The sequence below is a fragment of the Miscanthus floridulus genome, chromosome 7 (assembly GCF_019320115.1).
Source record: "Miscanthus floridulus cultivar M001 chromosome 7, ASM1932011v1, whole genome shotgun sequence".
Taxonomy (NCBI): domain Eukaryota; kingdom Viridiplantae; phylum Streptophyta; class Magnoliopsida; order Poales; family Poaceae; genus Miscanthus; species Miscanthus floridulus.
In genome coordinates, this window is record NC_089586.1 from 129921491 (window position 1) to 129934943 (window position 13453).

Below are 13453 nucleotides of genomic sequence, written 5' to 3' on the forward strand. Positions count from 1 at the left end.
AGTCGCAAGTGTTGGGGTGATCGACGCAGAATCGATCTGCACCGGCTCGATAAGCTCTCCAACTCCATTAGCGTTGATGATCCACGAGATCGATCCAACCGTGAAGATCTGGCCGGGCTGCGGGAGGGACAAAGAGCCCACGGAACGTACCGTCTTGTTCGATATAGAAACAATACGCACACCCCTACTTGGCGCACCAACTGTCGATAGAATATCATCGGTAGTCCTCCGAGGGGTATCCCACGAAGGTAGATTGATCGACAGAGATGCGTGTAATCAAGAACAAGAAGGCAACAGAGACACATGAGTTAGACAGGTTTAGGCCGTCGGTATGACGTAGTATCCTACTTCTGTGGTTTGTTGGATTGTATTGGTTATCGTGTGATATTACATGTGTTTGGAGGGGGTCCCTGTCCGCTTTATATAGTCTGGGGGACAGGGTTACAAGTCGGTTAGATCTGAGAGATAACCGGGAAGTAATAACAGATTATGGCCCCGTTTGGCTTGCCCCATATTCGGCTTGTTTGACTTGTTTTTTCAGTCGGAACAGTGTTTTTCTCTCACAACAATTCAACCAGAACAGTGTTTTCAGCCAGTTTCAGCCAAGTTTCAGACCAGCGAACGAGGCTTATAGAAATCATGTGATCATACGTATCCTAACAGATCTTGTAGTATCTTCAGGACATCTTTCCGGTGTCTTGCGGGAGGCGCCGAGCAGAATCGTGCCCCGCAAGGCTTCGTTTTATGGGATGAACAACCTCTGAAGATGTAGCACATGTGGTCTGCCGTGGATATCCAGGCTTGTACCCCTCCACCACACACACACACAAGCTGCATGGCATGGCAGGCGCCAGGCGCCATTGCCATTGTCACGGAGTAATGCCAGTGACGCGTCCAACGCTGCTGCTGCATGCACAGGGGAAGAAGGGGGATTCGCCGATTGAGCCAGAGCACAGCAGAATTCAGACGCAGCCAGCCATGCGCATGCAGCGGGCCTCCTGCTGCCCTTTGGCGTGGGCGATGGGTCGGTCGGTCGCACGAAAGTCGTCGCTCGTCAGGCGCACAGGCAGACACACACGCCGGCGCCGGCCTTCCCTCCAACCGTCCGTGACCCGTGGCTGACTGGCTGTAGCACTAGTATGCACGCCTTGCCTGCTTGACACTGTACGTGCCTAGCCGTCGTAGGGGAGCGGCCCTCTCGTACACACCTCCGAACGTAACGTACCATCCCCTCCCCTCTTTGTGCACATTAACCTTGTTTAGGTGTTTTATTTATTTTTTGTTTACATACACCAAAATTATGGACGTGCTTGGTTACTTACCGGCCTTCATTGGCCACGTCTACACTTTACGAGAGATGTGCTGGTATTGATTTGGTTCCTAAGATATTGCATATTTTATGCTAGCAACTTATGAAAATCTCGTTATACTAACTCTTACCGGTGTTTGTGGCTGACCTTCGCACGCTTGGTCAGTCTACGTGATATTGGATTTTATCATATTCAAAAATACACGTTTGCTAACAGGACGTGATGAGCTCATCCTTTCCCTACAGATAAAAGGCTGTCAACAAATGCACATTTGAGTATCATAGGAAGATCTACAATCTTATAAGATATGGCGTGATTTTCTCTATCTCTAAGATACACCGCATTTATTATAGTAGCTTTAAAACTTTCCTGTCTAATCTTAGCTTTGCTATCTACATTTAGTTAGCATTGGAGTCATATCGCTAAATTGGCAGGTCTCGCTCTTTCTCCTACCTCTCTTGCTATCAACGAAGCAATATACCGATAGTAAATTGGTAACTGAAACTTTAAAAGTCGGAATCATATGTATAAAGAGCCACCTAATAACACCTTTACAAATATGGAGGGAGAGAGAGGGTGTTTGACTTTGATCTGAGATTCCGGGAACCATTCCATTCTACACATCTTGCTCCCATTCGTTAAATTGCGTGCAATGACTTCATTTCTTGTACCGGTACCAATTATTAACTTACAGAGAATGTGGTGGTGGTGTATTAACCCATTTCATTCTACAAAACTAGACAAAAAAAAAAAAACGATTGAGTAATTAGATGACGGGCTACTTCATTCCTGAAACCAAGCATCTTAATAGTCTTCTGTTTACAGTGCATGCACACGTAACCTCTCCTACCACAGCTAGTTCCTCCTTCCACATGGCCTCTGTGTTGTTCTCTTCCCCTCTCTAACAACAGGCATATTACTACTCAGATTTTCTTACGATTGTTGGTGTATGGACATTGAGAGCACCACGTACGTAAAAAAGATGACCATTAATTGTTCGCTACTTCTACTTGCCTGTTGCCTCTAGACTCATTTTGCTCAAAAGGAATCATCGTCTTGTACCCAAAATGTGATCTTATTAGGTACACTTTCTTCCTCCGTCAGCCCAATATTGCAAAGAAAGAAAAAAGGAACAAGAAGTTGAGAAAAAGAACAAACACTTTGACATTATGAGCTACTTTTAAGTTCATTCTAGGTCCAATTTTTTTTATCAAACCCAAACTTCATGAAAAGTTGAAGTACTGAGATGATTACACTGGTAGAGAACCGAGCTTTACTCCCGGTGGGGAACCCCCTCTAGTCCCGGTTCCCCACCCGGGAGCAAGCATCCGGGACTAAAGGGGGGTCCTTTAGTCCCGGGTCAGGAACCGGGACTAAAGGAGGACCTTTAGTCCCGGTGGGTAACACCAACCGGGACTAAAGGTGCCTCCTGACATGCCACGATGGCCGGCACCTTTAGTCCCGGTTGGTAATACGAACCGGGACTAAAGGTTTTTTTCTTTTTTCTTTTCTTTTCATTTTTTTGTTTTCTTTTCAAAATAGGTTTTCGAAGTCGTATTGTACGCTGCTAATTATACATTTATATGCGCATATAGTATGTTTCGGTTCAAGCACAATGAACGTATTAAATCACACAATTCAAGCATAGAAATATATATATATATATATATATATATATATATATATATATGCATGCATCATATATATATTTACATGCATGCATGCATATGTGTATTTTACATTATATTATTTCATGTGCATATATTACAAAAGATTGCATTATAGTTGTTGTGACATAACAAGTTTCTTCTCATCCTCTAGCTTGGCTTCAATGGCAGTGTTGGGTCGAAGTAGAACTCGCCCTTGGAATCGATGACCTGCTCATTAAAAAATCCGGCTATAGACTCTTGAATTGCTTTGATTTGGTCTTGCCGTATGACCTTTTCCTCCAACCATCGAGTCTACAGGTTTGAATTAAAGGAAAATAAATTAATATATGTACATATATATATATATATAAAGACATAGTAACACAATCAATAATAATAATTAAATGAATATATAGTGTATTTTTAACGTACTTTGAGTCTCTCTGTAGGAGTTCTTTGGGAGAGCACCTTGATAAACTTGCAAACATAGTAACCACAGTAGTTGTTCCCCTGTTCCTGCCTCAGACACCACTTTACGAGAAAAAGATTTGTCATCCAATCTGGTGATCCGGTGAAAGCTATATGTTTAATTAATAAAGATGATGCGATTCAGGGGACTTACTTTCAATGGGATTACATTCAGTGGCGCTTTGCATTTTTCCATGTGTTGCTTCTCAATAAAGGTTTTCCAAACACTGCCCAATAAAAAATTTGCCACGTCATCAGATATAGTTAATCATCATGTTTGTGTGTATATATAGTTGCTAGAGATCCCGAAATTACCTCTGGATAATATCTATCATATCTTGGTAGTCTTGTTGTGGTTTTCTCATCGAGTCATAGATTATCAAGTGACTTTTCACCAGATCGATGTCCATCAATATCCAGTGATTGCTGCATGTGTTTATAGGATATAACGCATAACACTCATTAATTAACTAGAATCAACATATGAGCCATTAAGGCTATGATCGACATGATTAACACTCACTTGAAGTTATAGGGAAAGAGTATATCCTTCTTGTGGCGTTGGTTCACTAAGAAGTTCATGATGTTACTCTCTGACTCAGACTTCCAATTAGTCATTGGAGTAATTGGGTCTTTGAATACTATATGGGGATCAACAAAACCAATTTCATTGCAGCCTTCCTTTCTGAGCTCTGTCATTGTAAATCTGCATATATATAGTACTTGTTAGGATAATTTATATGCATATGCACACATATGATGAGTTTAATAATAGATCGAAAGAATTATTACTTACAGGCAATAGCAGCTAATGATAACTTTGTCCAGAGAGGTAAGGTGGCATAGTTGATGAAATTCTGCAAAGTCAACATACATAACATCATCGCCACGGAACCAATGTTCGTCTCTAATTCTGACACCAACGCAGAAGTCTCCACTGGTAGACGCCTGCATGTACCACTTGTTTAGCAGGTACATTTGCGTCCCCAGATCAGATAAGGCTTGAGGGTTGTATAGACTCTGGCCTAGTACAAATTTTTTCTTCCAAATATCAACCTCCGCCGCACTCTCAATTTTTCCATCACCAAACATCTGGTAAAGGTCGAGACCAGTCTCATCAAGAAATTCACCAAGGTGATCCAAATCGACATCCGGAGGTATGTTTGCCTGATGCATTAATCCTAAATTCGAACCATATTCATTACCAACAACTAGCGGGGGGATTGATTGGTGCGCTTGTTGTCCGAGTTGGGCAACTCCTTTCCCTGCCCGCTTCTTTTTCTGTGCCGCCTCAATTGACTTGGTGAGAGTGCGGTCATAGTCTGATAACGTTGATTTGGACGGCTTACGAGATTCCCGCTGTTGATGCTGGTAAGAAGTCACCTTTTTTCTTAAAATATCCGGAGCTACGAAGAAGTACGGTTTCTCTGGGTTTCTCCTTGCTTCTTGATTCATTTTAAGTTTGTCATAGAATCTAGACATGTCTTTTTTATATGCATCAGTTCCTTCTTCCTTCTCTTCAGATATTATTTTGGGAATAGCCCTTGGTTTCACGGTGGCTTTCTTTGCAGGCGGGGACTGATTCTTCGTTTGAGGGGCTGGCCTCTTGCTAGGCTTCTTGGTAGGCGGGGGCGGGGGAGGCATTGGAGACCTCCTTGGAGGTGTTGGCAGCGGCGTTGGAGACCTCCTTGGAGGTGTTGGCAGCGGCGTTGGAGACCTCCTTGGAGGTGGCGGCTGTGGCGTTGGAGACCTCCTTGGAGAGGGTGTGGATGCAGCCTCGTCTTCCAACACAATGTCATCGTACAGAGCACTATGATGATCTGGCGATTGAACAATTGGATTTAGGTTGGGGGAGGATCTGCTACAAAAAAAGGAATGACATATTATTATGAGCAGATTGTTAATTATTTAAGCCAATACAAATTAATGATGTAGTGTTTTCATCCGCACGTACCTATGGTGAGGTAGTTCAGAAGGAGGTGGAGCCGACATCCCTGGAATGATGATGTAGCGCTTGCGCCATAGAATGAATGTCTTCTCCGCTTCTCCTAGAGTCTTCTCGCCATCACCTCCAGGAATGTCAAGAGGCAAATCACTAAAACCTTTTTCAGCTTTATCTACCGAGATGGTGGCATATCCTTCTTGGATTATATTCCCATGAATCCTTGGTGTCTTGGTTCGGTCGATAGGATTAACAAGACCGATAGCCACCTTGATTGTGGAATTCTCCTTCGGAATGTGTAGCTCACACGTTGTACAAGGTTCAGTGACGTCATCCACAGGGAAGCGCAGTCCTGTGTCCCCTTGATTTGGTATCTCCGTGGAAGCGCAGCTGCTTTTCAACTGAACAGATTGGCTAATGTTGATTCCTGGCTCTGATGCCTGCTTGCTTGCACTCACTGCTATTTGCACTTGCCTTTTGATTTCCTCCTGCATTCTCGCTTCAAGGTTTTTTTCCCGCTCCTGTGCTTCACGCACCGCTTCCTCCAACCTCTGGAGCCGGTGTGCCTCTTCTTCCTTCTTTCTCTGGCGACTTCTGTAGGAAGGTCTGTCCTGAGGGAATCCATGCTCCCACGAGACACTTCCTTTGCCTCTAGTTCGGCCACCATGTTCAATAGTCCCGATGGCGTATGTCAGCTCATCCTTCTCTCTGTTGGGCCTGAACTCACCACTAGCAGCAGCTCTCTGAGCATAAAACAATCTTTCTGCTGCTTCTTGCAGTCTTGCGCCATAAACGCACTTCCCTGTCTCCTGGTCTAGTGTTCCCCCATGAGCGAAAAACCAATTCTTTGCACGTTCTCCCCACTCGAGTGATTCTGGTCTGATACCCTTGGCAAGAAGGTCTGCTTCCATTTTGTTCCACTTCTTAATGGCAGTCGGGTAGCCACCTGATCCCAAGGTATGGTGGTATGTCTTCTGTTGGGCATTACGTTGGTTCTTTATCACCCGACTCACACCCTCTTCTGAAGTCTTGTACTGTACAAACTCATCCCAATAGGGCCTCTGCTTTGAGATCGGGCCTGGGACAGTAAAATCTGGTGCTATGTTCTTCTTGACATACGTCGTGTATAGGTGTTTCTTCCAAGTCTGAAACTGGGTGGCCATCTTCTTCATTGCCCAATCCCTAACTCGCTCCTTCAATTCATCACCATCTATTATATCATCATAATCATCTGTTTGGAGCGTGAAATGTACCAAGACATCATTCCAAATTAACGCCTTGTCACGATCGGAGACAAAACTGATATGAGGAGCATTGGTCTTCTTCTTCCATTCACGGGTACTAATCGGGAGCCGGTCCCGTACAAGGTAACCACAGTGGTGCACAAATTTCATTTTATTCGGCCCCCCCGGTTCTCCTGTATCCACATTGAACTCCGAGATGATGAAGCGACCCTCCAATGGCTTTTTGGGACCTCGAACATTTTTACTCTTCGTTGTAGTTGTTGATGTCGATCCAGAGGGCTACAAAACATAAACATTATTTTTAATGTCATGAGCACACATAAGACATATGATAATATATATAGCTAATAATAAAAAATATATACTTGGCCAATATGTTGTTGCTCATTTTGTTCAAGAGCTAAGTACTGACTCCCGTCATCTACATCCTCTTGCACGTTATTTTTAGCACCATCATCGCCGGCAACTTGAGTGCCAGTGTTGATCAAATTCATCATCAACTCCTCCTCATCCATATTTCTCGGGTCGGCCATCTAGCTTCAAAAAACAAAACCAATATATAGTACGTCAAATCTTTGCTTATTACATGCGTAAAATCTACAAACAATATGCATTATTAAATCTTGCCCCTCGATCACGGACGCAATTCGCCACACTAGGACAAACTACGTCGGTACTAGGGCGAATTAGGGCACGAGAAAGGGCGGTGTGACAAGAGTGGCGGTGCTCCACTCCGCCGTATATATGTCTGTACACATGGGTGAACGAGGGCGGCGGTGCTCCGCCGTATACATAGAAACGCATGGACGAAATGCATATGAATACAAATGACGTATATATACGTGTCGGCGCGGTGGCCGGTGTGCTGACGACGATGACGTGAGGCGGGCCGGCGTGCTGACGACGACGACGACGTGAGGCGGGCCGGGGCGGTGTCGGTGCCTGATGTTGTGATCCTATGTACCATGTGATCAACCATGTAGTCATTCATCATATGAGAAAATTCTATGTTAATAATATAAGTATAAGCCATTATGAAATGTAAGTATACGTGTCTTATTGCTCATATAACCATTACTATTTCCAAAATGATAAGAATTTATTTTCTTCTTCTACAGGCGATCTCTGATGCTATGATATAAAGTTTGAAGATAGTCTTCCCGGAAAAAAATATGTAATGCTCATATTACTTTAGCAACATTAATATATTATATATGTATATTCAAAGTTCACAAATGAAGAAACATGTGATATTTTTGATAAACTAAAAAACGCTTAGTTTATAAACTGGGTATCAAAATTGAGTTCCTATTTGACCATTATATATCCTACAACAAATCCTTCAAAAAAAAAGACCCTACATGAATATATTTGGATAAAATTTCGTTAACAAACATTGATCTATGAAGATAGAAAAAATTCTTCTATTGAAACTGCATCTTGAAATAATGGCATATCATATAGTGATGAATATATGGCGGTTGATGGGCTGGATATATAGCGTGTTTATTATACAAGCCATGGATTTACATCGATCTAATTAATTTCTAAAGTAATTTCATTGGTGATCCTTAATTATACTTGTCATTTAGAGTTCCAAATATTCAAAACTTGCCTTAAGATATATTTTTATTTAAAATCATTTAGAGTTCCAAATATTCATTTTTAGTTTCTATAGATTTTGTGATTCAAAATTTGGAATTTTCAATCGACCTCGACCGTTGACATGGCTTACACCAAAGTTGTAGTTTTCGACGTGATCTATAACTCGGCAGTGGAGGGCTCGGACGAATGTACAAAGAGATCGACGAATATATCACCTCGAAGCTCGGCAGTGTACGTACTGGAGGGCCTCGGGCCGGCGCGGTGGGGCAACGCGCGGTGGAGGGCCTCGGGCGCGGAGGAGGGCGCGGTGGAGGGCCACGGGCAAGCGCGGAGGAGGGGCACGGGCGCGCGCGGTGGAGGCCGCACGAGGAAGAAGACGGCGGCGCCGGTGTCACGGAAGGCGAACGGACGCGGCGCGAGGTCGAAGAAGAGGCCGGGCGGCGGTGTTCGACGAGGAAGAAGACGAGCAGATCGATCTGCCAGGCGCTGGAGGTTATATAGCAGAGGAGAATTACTCCCGGTGCCAGCCACCAACCGGGAGTAAAAACCCTTTACTCCCGGTGCGTATTACCAACCGGGAGTAAAGGTTCCTTTACTCCCGGTGCGTGTTACCAACCGGGAGTAAAGGTATACCTTTACTCCCGGTTGGTAACACGCACCGGGAGTAAAGGCTTTTTTTGGCGGGCCACGAAACTGCAGCCCACCTTTACTCCCGGGTGGGCTTCCCACCCGGGAGTAAAGGTGGCCTGCAGTTTCGTTTCCCGCCTGTTTTAAGCAATAGTCTTGTTAAATACAATAGAAATGCAATAGTTTTTATTAAATACATAGTAAATTAAATAAAAGGCATAAAATTATTTTGTTAAAAATATGAATTTTATTTTTGTTTATTGCACATAGGAAAAATCGATAACCTAACTTTTTTTATTTTTTGTTAGAATTATAAAATATAATGTAACTAATATTTATTATTTCGTTAATGCAAAAATGTAGTGTTTAATTAAAATTATTAAAATTATTGGTTTTGGACAGGAAATTTGTTTTCACATCATTTTAACGTTAATATTTTAATTTTTCATCACTCAGTATCCTAATTTACCTTTTTGAGAGAGAAATCCCACCAAATCAAACATTGATTTAATTTGAAATATGACATAATAAACATCTGAATTCACAATTATTACATAATATCTCAAACACACACTATATTAAATCACTATATCATCAAGTGGGCACAGCAGTGAACTTCTTCTTTACGTATGTCCCTTGGTTATGATCGCTTCGTAACCATGGAGTGTCCTCATCATTTACCAAGATGCTAGGGTCTTTGTTCACTTTGAAGGGCGGAATTCGGTCATCCTTTTCATATTCTTCTGACATGTCCGACTTGTCCTCAATTCCCACGATGACTCTTTTCCCTGAAAGAACTATGTGGCGCTTTGGCTCTTTGGTTGAGTCATTATCGTTTTTCCCTCTTTTTGGTTTGGTAGACATATCATTGACATAGAACACCTGATTCACATCCTTGGCAAGGACGAATGGTTCGTCTTTGTACCCAATATTACTAAGGTCTACTGTTGTCATTCCATACTCGTTGTCTACTGTTACTCCGCCTCCGGTCACCTTGACCCATTGGCACTTGAACAATGGGATCTTCAAAGTAGGTGCATATTCTAGTTCCCATATTTCATCTATGCGTCCATAATATGTCTGCTTATTCCCATTCGGGTCTGTGGCATCTATGCGGACACCACTGTTTTGGTTGGTACTCCTTTTATCTTGGGCTACTGTGTAGAATATGTTCCCATTTATCTCGTACCCTTTGTATGTGACGATATGCCATGATGGTTGCATAGCCAATAAATACAGTTGCTCATGGATGCTCTCATCACCTTGACATTTTTTTCGCAACCAACCGCCGAAAGTTTCCATGTGCTTATGCGTAATCCAAGCTTCAGTCTTGCCTGGAAACTCGGATCGTAAGAGATCCTTGTGTGTCTCAATATACGGATCTACCAAAGAGGAGTTCTGTAGAACTGTGTAGTGCGCTTTATTGAAATAATCATCATCCGTACCAATATATGTTTTCCTCCCTAGTGTCCCCTTTCCGCTTAGTCTCCCCTCATGTCTCGATTCAGGAACACCAATCGAGTCAAGGTCGGGAATAAAGTCAACACAGAACTCAATGACCTCTTCTGTTCTATAGCCCTTGGCGATGCTTCCTTCTGGGCGAGCACGGTTGTGAACATATTTCTTTAGGACTCCCATGAATCTCTCTAAGGGGAACATGTTGTGTAGGAACACAGGACCGAGAGTGAAAATCTCCTTGACTAGGTGAACTAGGAGGTGTGTCATAATATCAAAGAAGGAAGGAGGGAACACTAACTCAAAGCTGACGAGACATTGAACCACATCATTCTGTAGTTTAGCTAGATCAGTTGGATCAATTGCCTTCTGAGAAATTGCATTGAGGAATGCACATAGCTTTACGGTGGCTAGACGTACATTTGGAGGTAGAATTCCTCTTAATGCAACTGGAAGTAATTGCGTCATGAGAACGTGACAGTCATGGGACTTTAAGTTACAGAATTTCTTCTCTGTCACATTTATAATACCCTTTATATTCGAGGAGAATCCAGATGGTACCTTGATGTTGTTTAAGCATTCAAACATGATTTCCTTCTCCTCTTTGCTTAGAGTGTAGCTAGCAGGACGTAAGTAATGGCGTCCATCATCTGTCTTCTCTGGATGCAGGTTGTCTCTTTCTCTCAAACAACGCAGGTCCTGTCGTGCTTCAAATGTGTCCTTAGGCTTTCCATACACACCCATAAAGCCTAGCAGGTTCACACAAAGATTCTTCGTCAGGTGCATCACGTCGATCGAGCTACGGACCTCCAGGACTTGCCAATAGGGTAGGTCCCAAAATATGGACTTTTTCTTCCACATGGGTGCGTGACCGTTAGCGTCTTTCGGAATAGGTTGGCTTCCATGTCCTTTTCCAAAGACGACTTTCACATCATTGACCATATCGAGTACATCCTCACCGGTTCGGTTGCGAGGCTTGGTCAGGTGGTCTGCTTTCCCTTTAAAATGCTTACCTTTCTTTCTTACGGGGTGATTTGCAGGAAGAAATCGACGATGGCCAAGGTACACGACCTTTCGACATTTTTTCAAGAATACACCTCTAATATCACCGAAGCAGTGTGTGCATGCATTATATCCCTTGTTTGACTGTCCTGAAAGATTACTTAGAGCAGGCCAATCATTGATTGTTACGAACAACAATGCTCGCAGATCAAAGTGTTCCTGTTTGTACTCATCCCACACACGTACACCTTCTTTATTCCACAAAATGAGAAGTTCATCAATAAGTGGTCTCAGGTACACATCGATGTCATTGCCAGGTTGCTTCGGGCCTTGGATGAGCACAGGCATCATAATGAACTTCCGCTTCATGCATAACCAAGGAGGAATGTTGTAGATACTTAGAGTAACAGGCCAAGTGCTATGACTACTGTTCTGCTCTCCAAAAGGATTGATACCATCTGTACTTAAAGCAAACCTTAAGTTTCTTGCGTCATTTGCAAACTCCGGGAATTCTCTATCGATTGCTCTCCACTGGGACCCATCAGCAGGGTGTCTCAACATATTGTCTACCTTACGGTCTTCTTTGTGCCATCGTAACAATTTTGCATGTTCTTTGTTTCTGAACAGACGTTTCAAGCGTGGTATTATAGGAGCATACCACATAACCTTGGCAGGGATTTTCTTACGTGGACGTTCGCCCTCAACATCACCAGGGTCATCTCGCCTGATCTTATACCGCGACGCATGGCATACCGGGCATGCATCCAATTTCTCGTACTCTTTGCCACGGTATAGGATGCAGTCATTAGGACATGCATGTATCTTCTCTATTTCTAGCCCCATAGGACAGACAACTTGTTTTGCTTCGTAGGTAGTGGCGGGCAATTCATTGTACTTCGGAAGCATCTTCTTTTGGATTTTTAGTAACTCTCCAAATCCCTTGTCAGATACACCATTCTTTGCCTTCCATTGCAGCAATTCTAGTGTGGTTCCCAACTTTTTCTGCCCTGCATCACAAGTTGGGTACAACAATTTCTTGTGATCTTCTAGCATCCGCTCGAACTTGATCTTCTCCTTTTCACTTTCACATTCTCTTTGTGCATCACGAATGACCTGACAAAGATCATCAGCCGGCTCATCTTCTGCGGCTACCTCTTCTTCAGCTTCTCCCATTGCAGTATCATTGAAGCACGCACCATCAGGAATAATATCATTGTCGTCCCATTGTTCTTCTTCATCTTCTTCCATTACAACACCAGTTTCTCCGTGCTTTGTCCAACAAATATAGTTTGGCATGAAACCCGACTTGAACAAGTGTGAATGAAGAGTCCTTGAGCAAGGATATTCCACCGTATTCTTACATATGGCACATGGGCAGCACATGAAACCGTCGCGTTTGTTTGTCTCGGCCGCACGTAATAAAGAATGCACGCCGTCAATGAACTCTTGTGAGCGGCGATCAGCATTATACATCCAATGACGGCTCATCTGCATTACATGACATAAATATCATATTAAAACCTAGATCATAATTAATTATTTATACAACATGCGTGCCACCACAAAAGATACAAATTTATGAAAGCATCGCTACAATGTAGACAATCCCAACTACCACTAAAAGAACTAAAGCTAAAATACATTTCAGGAGCACAAGGATTTCGCGACCAATCTCAACTAAAACAGACAGATCCCCCGATTGTGCAACATCTTTGGGCTTCTTCGACTGGATCACTGCCTCATTAGCCGCCGTATCTGCCTGTTGTGCAAGATATTTTTGCACGAGTTCAACATACTCTTCCTCCCAGTAGAAGCCTGAACATCGTCCACTGCCATCCCACTGAAATTAAAACAAAAAACTAGAACTTTAATCACAACCATCATGAAAATAGGTATAAACTAACCATAATCATTAAATACGATAAAATAACTCACATTGCGATCCGGACACTTGTAGAAGATACGATCCTTGTTGGGACCCTCCTTCTTCACTCGGTACTCCATCACAATCTTCATCTCATCACGACACTTGCCGCATGGAATGAGAGGAAGGCCCGGCCTAAGTCGCTTTGGAAACCCATGAGAGGCCGAGGACCCGGAAGCAGTTGCCATCTACTCTCTATACTCATTTTTTAATACACTATAAATTTC